Source organism: Panthera leo, chromosome B1 (genome assembly GCF_018350215.1).
Source record: "Panthera leo isolate Ple1 chromosome B1, P.leo_Ple1_pat1.1, whole genome shotgun sequence".
NCBI classification, from domain to species: Eukaryota; Metazoa; Chordata; class Mammalia; order Carnivora; family Felidae; genus Panthera; species Panthera leo.
In genome coordinates this window covers 182,740,500-182,751,447 of record NC_056682.1, presented here as the reverse complement: position 1 = coordinate 182,751,447, position 10,948 = coordinate 182,740,500, and positions in this window count along the sequence as shown.

Genomic DNA, 10,948 nt, shown 5'->3' with positions numbered 1-10,948 from the left:
GTAGCAGAATTAAAACTTCCAGGCACGCGCGCAGGTGAAGAAATCACGCCCGCAGGCAGGTTCAGGGTGACCCACGAGGCTGTGAGCTCATTTTTTGCAAATGTAATCCTGATAGTTTTTAGGACAGAAATCTGAGCTCACAGAATGACTGAGTGATACAGTGAGGCCCCAAATTCCACGTCTCGGATTCCACTCCCTCCCCCTTTTAATTGCACCAGACGTGCCGGGGCTGTTTCCAGCACCTCGCGTCCCTCTAGCCTCCCCCACTGCTCTTTCCTGAGCCTCCCTTCCGGAGTCCGGCAACCTCGTATCACGTGACAGTCTGGGCACGCCGCGAGGCAAGTGGCCTGAGTGCCCGCCGCTCGAGTGACGCAAACCACAAGGCAACTCGGTTTCTTCCTGAAGGAGACCCGAGCGAGGGCGGCTTCACGGTTTGCTGTCGTCATGGGCCCAGGACTTTTCCGTCTTTGTCCTCATTCTGGGCGTTTGCCTCCGCGGGTGAAAAGTTGCTCGTGCAGCTGCGGACATCACATACGGGCATAACTACGGCTGGCGGCTGAAGGGGACCGATTCCCTCCTTGAGTCTCTTGTACGATGTGAAGAAACCTTTCCCAGGAGCCCCCCCGCCAGCAAACTTTTGCCCGCGTGTCATTGGCCGGGACCGGTGCCCCTGTCCACTACACCGATGACTACCGAGGTTAAGGGGTCACCCAGTGTCCCCGGCAGCTCTCATTTGGGCCAGGTGCCCCTCCCCCAGTGGAAGGATTGGGAAATGTACAAGGATGTTGGTGGATTACTAAACGCCGACACACCCGTGTGAGGTATTTAGGACCCAGCGTGCAGGCACAAGAAATGGCGATGTTGAGGTCAGTCCCTTAAAATGAAAAATCACGGTACTCACTTAACAATAGTTTCCCTGTTGAGAATCACTGGAGCCCAGTCAGGACTTACTGGTGAGTCACAGGGAAGGGGGCTGAACCACCGAGCCAAGTAGGACTTGGGCCACAGGAAGGAAGGGAGGTGTTAACTACTGAGTATACAATCAGCAACCCCTTCTTCCCTGTTCCTGCTCTGGTCCTGCCTTACCACTTTGGAAATTCCACCCGAATTGCCTGAGGGCCAAAGGCTCAAAGAAGGCCAGCCTCCCTCCATCTTCTGGTAATAGTCTACACTCAAAGAAAATAATATACAAATTAACAGGAGTTTGCTGGGATAACATGAATGGGGAAAGAGCTGTTGTTCCTCTTCAAAACAAAATACAGCAAGAGCAAACTGTGTTTTTCTCTGCCACTGGGCTGAGAATAGGAGGAAGTAGATAATTGGTGAGGACAGATGTGTTTGAGGTTGGTTTGATTTTTGCAGGGGTGCAGGGGTTGGGAGAATAAGAGAAGGGCATCGGAGTTTGTGCAGGTATCCTAAGCGTCAGGGGGGTGAGTTAACAAGTCTGAGGCATTGGCATCGTTTTATGGAAAGAACTCAGGCTTTAAAGCCGTAGAGACCTTGGTCACCAAATCCAGGGTTGTTGTGAACTCTAGGACCTTAGGAAAGTCGCCGAAGGTCTCTGAGACACAATTATGGCTCTTGGAAATATGGCTAACAACAACATCTACCTGGAAAATTGTTGCCACGATGGCATGGGACAGCAGAAGGCAAGTCGTTAGCACGGTGCTCAGTAAATGCCAAGTCCCATCTCCTTTGCCTGAACAGGACATTGTTTTTATTTACTCACCCTTGCTCCCCACGGAGGGGTGCAGGATTTAGCAAATAAAGGTACAGGACTCCCAGTTGAAGGTGAAATTCAGATACGCAGCAAATAATTTGGTAGCGTGACTATGTCCCGTGAACTTTGGGATATACTGGGCGTCGCGCATTTTATCTGGCAACCCTATCCCCATATCCCCCCTCTTCCGCGAGTTCTGTCTAGCCAAAGAAAAAAACAAATGAAGCCCAGATTAAATCAGTTTCCCACTCACATAGATGAACCTTAGCAGGAACCTGAGAGACCAGTGCACAGCACCTACAGCTTTTTTTAGTGAACAAGCCCCCTTGTGGGCTCGGGGTGGGGAGAGGACTCTGCCGTGGCTGAGACACGAGCAGGTCTTAACAGCCTTCTTCATCTTATGAACTTTGTGCTTTATCCTCTCACAGAGTGGTTTTTTTTTTTTTTTTTTTTTCCACAGTTGGCTGTTCCATGTCTGCAGAGATCTGCAGTAAATACTGTACTACGCTGCTGAAAAGGGAGGAAAAACATTACCATCTGCATCTACAGCTTGCAAATTACAGCTTGCAATCACCTGCTATTAAATAAAGACACTTTAACAATATTTTGGGTTTTAAATTAGCAATTTACATCACAAGACTCTGAAAATACTAGTCTTTTAATACTGCAATTTGCTTTCCTTTTAACCAGGCATCAACATGTATTGAATTTTTTTTTTTTTTTAAAAGCAATACAGGGTAATGTTTATTTAAACAATAGCCACCAAAGGCATGAGACACCCAGATGGAAATCCAGTAGCTCCCCACGCAGCGGGTGGCTTCACTGGGGGACCCCGATTGAGCGGCAAGTCTCTCATTTACATCATGGGGGGAACTGAGGCATTGCCTTTTTTTTTTTTTTTTAAACTACCAGGCTATGTGTCATGTGAGCAAGTGGTCTCAAGCCGGGTATTAGAGGCCAAGTCTTTGTTTGAAGGAGACTTTAAGCGAAAAGGCTGGAAGGGAAAGACTTCAAGTGGGAGTATTTCTTCTTGTCACTTGACATCAAGGCTGAATTGGAGGGGACTGGCATTGGTGCAAAGCACAGCGGATGCAAAACGAGATGGGATTTGGAAACGCACAAAGAGAGAAAGATTAAGCAGCTCTGTGCCTCACGGACACTACTTATATAGACAGAGGGTTATATCTATATCTAAATATAGTGGTTTGTCTTCAAGCTCTTATTATTGGACCTTTCTTCCCCTTTTCTCTTGACGTCTGAGTTAGGGAATGGGAAAACGCCAGGAGCTGGCATGAGTTGCAAAGAGATAAGTATAAGCTTTGCCGTGTTGAATCACTGGGTTGTAAATTCCTTCACACAAACAAAATGCGTTCTGGAGCATTAGGACCGTTAGCAGGCGGCCCGCTTTCCTGCGTGTCCCCAGCTCTTCCATACATTCAGCTGCCGTTGACAAACAGCTGCTGCTCATAGGTCGCCCAGACTCAGGGCGGCTTTTCCTACTGGGTTTTCTTTCATCCTAAAAAAAAAGAAAAACAACGGATACGACGCCTGTCTCGGTTGTTCCTGCCCTGCCATCTTGCTTTTTGATAACCCTAGACGCCTGGGTAAATCTTAAAGTCTCTCCTTTCCACGCCACGCTGAGCTTTGATTCCTACCCTTGAGATGTGCTCAGTAAGTCTTGGATGTTAGTACACGTAGTAGTAATAAAGGTTTAGTGCGATGCCACACAAAATTCTGGTTTGAAAGGGAAAGCACGTTGGAGGAAAACATTAAGCTGGCGGCTCGTTCCATGTTCCATGAGCGAGCAGTGGGTGATTGGTCTGCAGGTGTGGGAGGCTCTAGGTCCTTCCAAGGTGCCATTAATTATGCTGTTTGGCTCCACAGGTTGAGTTATGAGTCAAGCCAAACACGGCTACGAGAGAGCCAGCGTGTGGCCGTTAGTGATTTACTTGGAAAGCGGCAAATTGAATGACTCTGAGCCTTTTCCAGTCCTCTTAGGTTTAGTGGTCACCTCTGACGCTATTTATCACCGTATCTTGTTATCTCTGTTAAGGTCTGATGTTAGTTCCTTGTTTAAGGATTAAATTGGTTTCAATTTAATCTCTTAAATAGAATTCAGATGACTGGGGGCCCTGCTCAACTGTTCCCTGGTCAGAAGGCTTTGCTCCGGTCCTTTTCTTAGGTGCTATTTATAGTACCGTTGGCTGATAGAATGGGGGTGGGGGGGATAATGGCTAGATTTTATTTCGTGTTGATTACATACACAGTCTTTTTAAAGTCCTTTGGAAACGAAATGTACAACTTATCACCGAAGCTGCACACTGGAGCCATTGTCATTTGTTTAACTGGAACCTGTAAAGAATCAAATTCTGCCTTCAAAAGTATATACACATCTTTGAGTGACAGAAAAGCCCTGGAATGTGTATTGCTAAATGCTTTGGATTCGTGACCTATCTCATGTCTTTTAATGAATATTCTAAGTGTGGATAGCACTTAGATATAATCATTGTCTGAAACAAACAAACAAAAAATCAACAGCGTCTTTAGATAATTAGACTTTGTTTTCTCAGTGGTGCATGTTGGCTTTTATATGCGTGTTGGTCACAGATGCTGTGGGGTGATATGAAGAATATAGCCAGTCCTCAAATTCCGCCGTGCTTGGTGCAAAGGGGCTGGAGTGAAGATTGATTAGGATAGTCATGAGAGCCTTTTGCAAACTGTGGACTGCTATTTCTTGAAAAGTTATTTGAATTACGCAGTGAAAGTTTATCCTAGCATTAGCCTCAGGGAAGAAGCCCAACACCTAACTTCGCTAGTTTTACGGCAGGATATTAGTGTGTTTTGTGTGCGTGTGCGTGTGTGTGTGTGTGTGTGTGTGTGTGTAAGTGCACGCATGCATGCACTATGTGCAGGTACATGTACATGCATGTATTATCAGGTTTGTTTTAAACGCTTCTGTTGAATTGTCCTCATAAGTGTTTTCTCAAGTTCCTATGATAATTTCTTTTCAATTAGAAGACTGCTAATTTCTTGTTTCTATGAGATGTTCTTGAATCATTTGGAAGGAGGGAGAGAAAAAGAGCAAACTAGTGAGAGGGCCATCAACTAACCTTCATGAAGACTTCAAAACGTTTGTATGAGTACTTCCTTAAAACTCAGTAGGTCACTAGTCCTGACATTTTACAGATCCTTGGATGCTTGTTAACATTCTTCCTATCCATTTTTATGATCTCTCAGCTGGAGAGAAGATGGTTTACCTGTTTTAACTGTCTTTAAGCTTTTAGTTAATTAAGTAAAGACAATTTCATATGATGGGCTTTGCCATTGAGTTTACATTTTAAAGCGTCTCTCCCAATGTATCCACTCACTTAGGTTTTACATAATGAATTTGGCCCTATACGACGGTAGCTGAGAAAAGCACATTTCAGAGCCACAGTAAATGGGAAGATGAAGAATCTTCAGTCCCCAGTGCTTAGTTTTACTAGTGCTGTCAACACTTTCAGCCCATCTATCTCTCAAGAATTGCTTGAAGATTGCCAAATTGATTGGCTTTTCTTTCACCTTTTAAAATTTTCCTTCTGTCTCCTCTTTTGGGGCGGGTAATGATCACAGAACCATAGAATTTCAATCTTAGAAGGTGTTTTAAATGTCATAAAAATCCAATAGTTCATCCCATGTTTGAGTCTTTTATATTATATTCCTAACAAAGGGCTAGCCAGGATCCTCTCAGAGTCCTTTGGCCATGGGACACTCACTACCTCTCAAGGGAATCCACTCCATTTCTACACAGCACTGGTGGCCAGGAAATTATTTATTATGCTCAGGAGAAATCCCTCCATTGACTTTTGCTCTGTTCTTAGTGGATGGACAAAATACACACAATCCTTTTTTTTTCCCCCCGTATATTTGAGGCCACGTGTGTGCCAAATATTTCTGACAATATAAGTCCTTATAGGATGTGATTTTGAGTCTAGATGTTCTGGATCCCTCAGCTTTACCCATGCCATAGCTCACTGATAAGAAGAAGAATGAAAATAAAAGCTACCATTTTGAACTTTTAATAGGTGCCAGTTATCTTACAAATATGACCTTTAATAGCCACAAGGATCCAAGTTCTGTACCGTCATCCTCCCTCTATAGAGAGAGAAACCAATGGTACATAGAAGCGGAACATTTTTCCCAAGGCTGTGTAGCTAGTAGTTGTCAGAGCCAGAATTTGAACTAATGTCTTTACTGATCCCAGAGTGCATGTTCTTCATCGTACATCATAATCCCTTCTGTGAGATGTGACGATCACCTCCTTGCTTACCCTGCCATGTAAGCTAAATGTTCCAGGTCTGGTTTGAACAATTCAGAATGGAGAAGGCTTGTCACTTACTTTATTCTAGAAGCGATGTCAAACCAAAGGACTAATAAGAATGAGGCCAGCCAGAGAAAGAGGGAACTAGAATGAGAATGCCAGAGAAAGAAGAAGCTAGGTGATTAATAGGATGGCTTACGAGCTTTGGAAAAATTCAAAATGGTGAGCTTAGCAGGTAGGGAGGCAAGTCCTATACATATAACGGCTGAAGCACAAAGTTGGCAGGCGAAATGCCTGAAGAAACATAGATGCTGGTGTACAAATCCCCAGTGTAGGCTCCAATGAGAAATCCAGTTTTAAAAAACTACGTTCTCTGGAAGCATTTTTAGGGACTGAGCTGTCGTGCTTGGTGAACTGCTCATTGTCTTTGGGGTGAGGACATTGAAGCCTGTGGGGGCAAACACCAGCACTCAATGTTTTGCCTGCCTGTCAGTAGGTTGTGCTCCTGGGGAGCCATCAGGCTTTATTTAAATTGACTTTGGAGGGAGAGTGTGGCTGTAAAGAAATAATCATTGAAATTAGACTTTTTCTGCTTTCCTAAGAAAATAGGGCCCTGAAAGTAGAAAAGAAATTCATACACATTAGCAAATGTTCTTAGCAAACAAAATGCATTTAAGATGAAAGAGGGGCTCCTGGGTGGCTCGGTCGGTTAAGTGTCCGACTTCGGCTCAGGTCATGATCTCACGGTCCGTGAGTTTGAGCCCTGCGTCGGGCTCTGTGCTGACAGCTCAGAGCCTGGAGCCTGTTTCAGATTCTGTGTCTCCCTCTCTCTCTGCCCCTCCCCTGTTCATGCTCTGTCTCTCTCTCTCTCTGTCTCAAAAAAAAAAAAAAAATGTTAAAAAAAAATTAAAAAAAAAAAAGATGAAAGAAAACAACAGCAAAAAAAGAAAGTCCTACTATCTTTTAATTGTTTCTTAACGGACTCTAAGAGAAGATATTATTGCTAAACATACTAAAGAGATGATTTTGTCAAAAACTCTCATTTTATATAAGGAGAAACTGAGGTCCAGCTTCGCCTGGTGCTTTACATTCAGTCCAGGACCGAGAAGAATGTTTGAGCTGGGTCTACTGATCACAAGACCTGGACTCTTTACCATACTTCCTTATACTTAGTATTTCTTTGGTGAAGCAAATAAATTGTATTGAAATGCACTGACAACAATGAACAGTTGCAAGATAGAAGTTTACATAGAAGCTTGCTGTGTAACCCCATGTAGAGTTCAGTGTTGGGTACATGTTCCCTGGGGATGATTAATGAAACTCTCAGGGAGGGATTTGTGGCAACATTATTCTTGCTAGCGTCATGGTTTTCTGTATCTTATGACACTGTTTATGGGAATCTGGTTTCACTTAGTGTTGTCAGCTTGAAATCTGAATCATAGGAGTGGGAGATGTATGCATTAAAAATGCAGGTTCTTAGGCTTACCAGCAGACCACATCAGAATATTGGGGGAGTGGAATTTAGAAATTAGTATTTAACAAACATCTCTGATAAAGACTGTGCATACTAAAATTGAGGAAGTTCTTGTGTTAGTCCAACAGTGTACTAATTTCCTGTGGCTGCCATAATAAATGGTCACAAACTTAGTGACTTAAAACAACACATATTTATTGTCTTACAGCTGGGAGGGTCAGAAGTCCAAGGTGGAGGTCAACAATCCCGAATGGGTTTTGTTGATGAACTGAGGGTTGCTGGAGGGCAGGTGGGTGGGGGGATGGGCTAAATGGGATGATGGGCACTAAGGAGGGCACTTTTTTGGGATGAGCACTGGGTGTTACATGTAAGTGAGCAGTCACTGAATTCTACTCCTGAAACCATTATTACACTATCTGTTAATTAACTTGGATTTAAATAATAAAAAAAATTAAACAAGAAAACAAAAACAAAACAAAACACAACAAACAAAATGGATTTTGTTGGACTACAATGAACGTGTCAGCGGGGCTCCATTTCTTTGGGAGGCTCTAGGAGAGATCTGTTTCCTGGTTTTCCAGCTTCTAGAGGCATCCACATTCCTTGGCTCACACCTCCTTCCATTGCTTGGTCCTCTGCTTCTTGCCATCACATCTCCTTCTCTGTCTCTGACATTCCTCCTTTCTCCTTGCCCCTATGAGGACCTTGGTAATTTCATTATCCAAGAGGAACTCCTGTCTCAAAATCCTTAAACGAATCACATCAGAAAAGTCCCTTTTGTCACACAAGGTAACATATTCATAGGATCTGGGGATTAAGAGGTGGACATCTTTGGGGAGGCATTAAGTTGCCTATCACGATTGGTGTTAAAATATTTCAGAGAACCAGAAAGGGGCTGAGAGGGGAACATTAGGCATCAGTAGGGTCTCCTTCCCTCTCCGGGGGTTCCCTGAGATGTCTCTAGGAAACCTGAGGACTCTGAAGGGCGTAGCTTAAGAAAAGCAATCTTGGGGCACCTGGGTGGTACAGTTGGTTGAGCGTCCGACTTCGGCTCAGGTCATGATCTCACAGTTTGGGAGTTCAAGCCCCGCGTCAGGCTTAGAGCCTGGGGCCTGCTTCGGATTCTTTTTTTTTTTTTTTTTTTTTTTTTTAATTTTTTTATTTTTTAATATATGAAATTTACTGTCAAATTGGTTTCCATACAACACCCAGTGCTCATCCCAAAAGGTGCCCTCCTCAATACCCATCACCCACCCTGCCCTCCCTCCCACCCCCCATCAACCCTCAGTTTGTTCTCAGTTTTTAACAGTCTCTTATGCTTTGGCTCTCTCCCACTCTAACCTCTTTTTTTTTTTTTTTTTTTTTTCCTTCCCCTCCCCCATGGGTTTCTGTTACGTTTCTCAGGATCCACATAAGAGTGAAACCATATGGTATCTGTCTTTCTCTGTATGGCTTATTTCACTTAGCATCACACTCTCCAGTTCCATCCATGTTGCTACAAAAGGCCATATTTCATTTTTCCTCATTGCCACGTAGTATTCCATTGTGTATATAAACCACAATTTCTTTATCCATTCATCAGTTGATGGACATTTAGGCTCTTTCCATAATTTGGCTATTGTTGAGAGTGCTGCTATAAACATTGGGGTACAAGTGCCCCTATGCATCAGTACTCCTGTATCCCTTGGATAAATTCCTAGCAGTGCTATTGCTAGGTCATAGGGTAGGTCTATTTTTAATTTTCTGAGGAACCTCCACACTGCTTTCCAGAGCGGCTGCACCAGTTTGCATTCCCACCAACAGTGCAAGAGGGTTCCCGTTTCTCCACATCCTCTCCAGCATCTATAGTCTCCTGATTTCTTCATTTTGGCCACTCTGACTGGCGTGAGGTGGTATCTGAGTGTGGTTTTGATTTGTATTTCCCTGATAAGGAGCGACGTTGAACATCTTTTCATGTGCCTGTTGGCCATCCGGATGTCTTCTTTAGAGAAGTGTCTATTCATGTTTTCTGCCCATTTCTTCACTGGGTTATTTGTTTTTCGGGTGTGGAGTTTGATGAGCTCTTTATAGATTTTGGATACTAGCCCTTTGTCCGATGTGTCATTTGCAAAGATCTTTTCCCATTCCGTTGGTTGCCTTTTAGTTTTGTTGGTTGTTTCCTTTACTGTGCAGAAGCTTTTTATCTTCATAAGGTCCCAGTAATTCACTTTTGCTTTTAATTCCCTTGCCTTTGGGGATGTGCCGAGTAAGAGATTGCTACGGCTGAGGTCAGAGAGGTCCTGCTTCGGATTCTGTGTCTCCTTCTCTCTCTGCGCCTCCCCTGCTCATGCTCTGTCTCTCTCTATCTCTCAAAAATAAATAAATGTCAAAAAAATTTTTTTAAAAAGAAAAGCTATCCTAATATATATGCTTAGTAAGGCCTCTACATGGAGAAATCTACTTCATTTAATATATCTTCATCGTCTTTCCAAGAGTTAATTTGCAATAATTACGTGGCCTTCCCATTCTCAAGTTTCTAACAACCCCATTCACACTTACTGCAGAAAAGAAATAAAACATGTCCTTGCTTTATTAGTGATAAAATCCCTGCTTTAATTGATTTTAAGAGAAAATGTTTGCCAGAAAGGGTAGGGGGCTTCCAATTAACTTTAGGTGCCTCAGTATTTTCCAAAATTATTCTATTAAAAAGAAAACAAGCAGGTAATTAGTGGAATTTTTTAAGGTATCTTTTTCTTCTCTGGATCTGTACAGCTCTGTCTCTTGTTGTTACGTGCCTCTCCCCTTACCCAGCATACACATTGGTCCTTGGACTAACCTTGGCATTCTTTGTGAACGTTTCATTCTTTTTGCATTAATTTTCCTTTGAGATACTATTTGGGCTTTGACAGAACTTTGTAGGTGTTTTTGAATTAATTTAAGAAAAAAATGGCCCTGGGTTATATATTTTAACTAATATATGATAGCAGTAAAAAGTTATCTAATGGGAAATTAACCAAATGTGGAGAATTCATTTCTTCTTTCTTAAAAGGGATCTTTGTACGTCACTGTATCAGGACACCCTAGGTCACCTGCCCCATAATAATACTTAGGAAGAGATAGATTTAATAATTGTTCTCAATGGTTGTATTAGTCAGCTTGGGCTGTCGTAACAAAATACCACAGACTGGGTGGCTCAAATGACAGAAATTCATTTCTCATAATTCTAGAGGCAGAAAAGTTCAAAATCAGAGTTCCCAAAAGAATTATGAGAAATGAATTTCTTGGCTTGTAGATGGCTACCTTCTTGCTGTGTGCTCATATTGTGGAGGCACAGCCAGAGCCCTGGTGACTTTGCCTCTCCTTGCAAGGGTACCAGGACTATAGGATGAGGTCCCTACTCTTATGACCTTATTTACTTCCTTACATCACTTCCTCAATCACTTCCTTAAAGGCCCTGTTTCCAATATAGTCACGT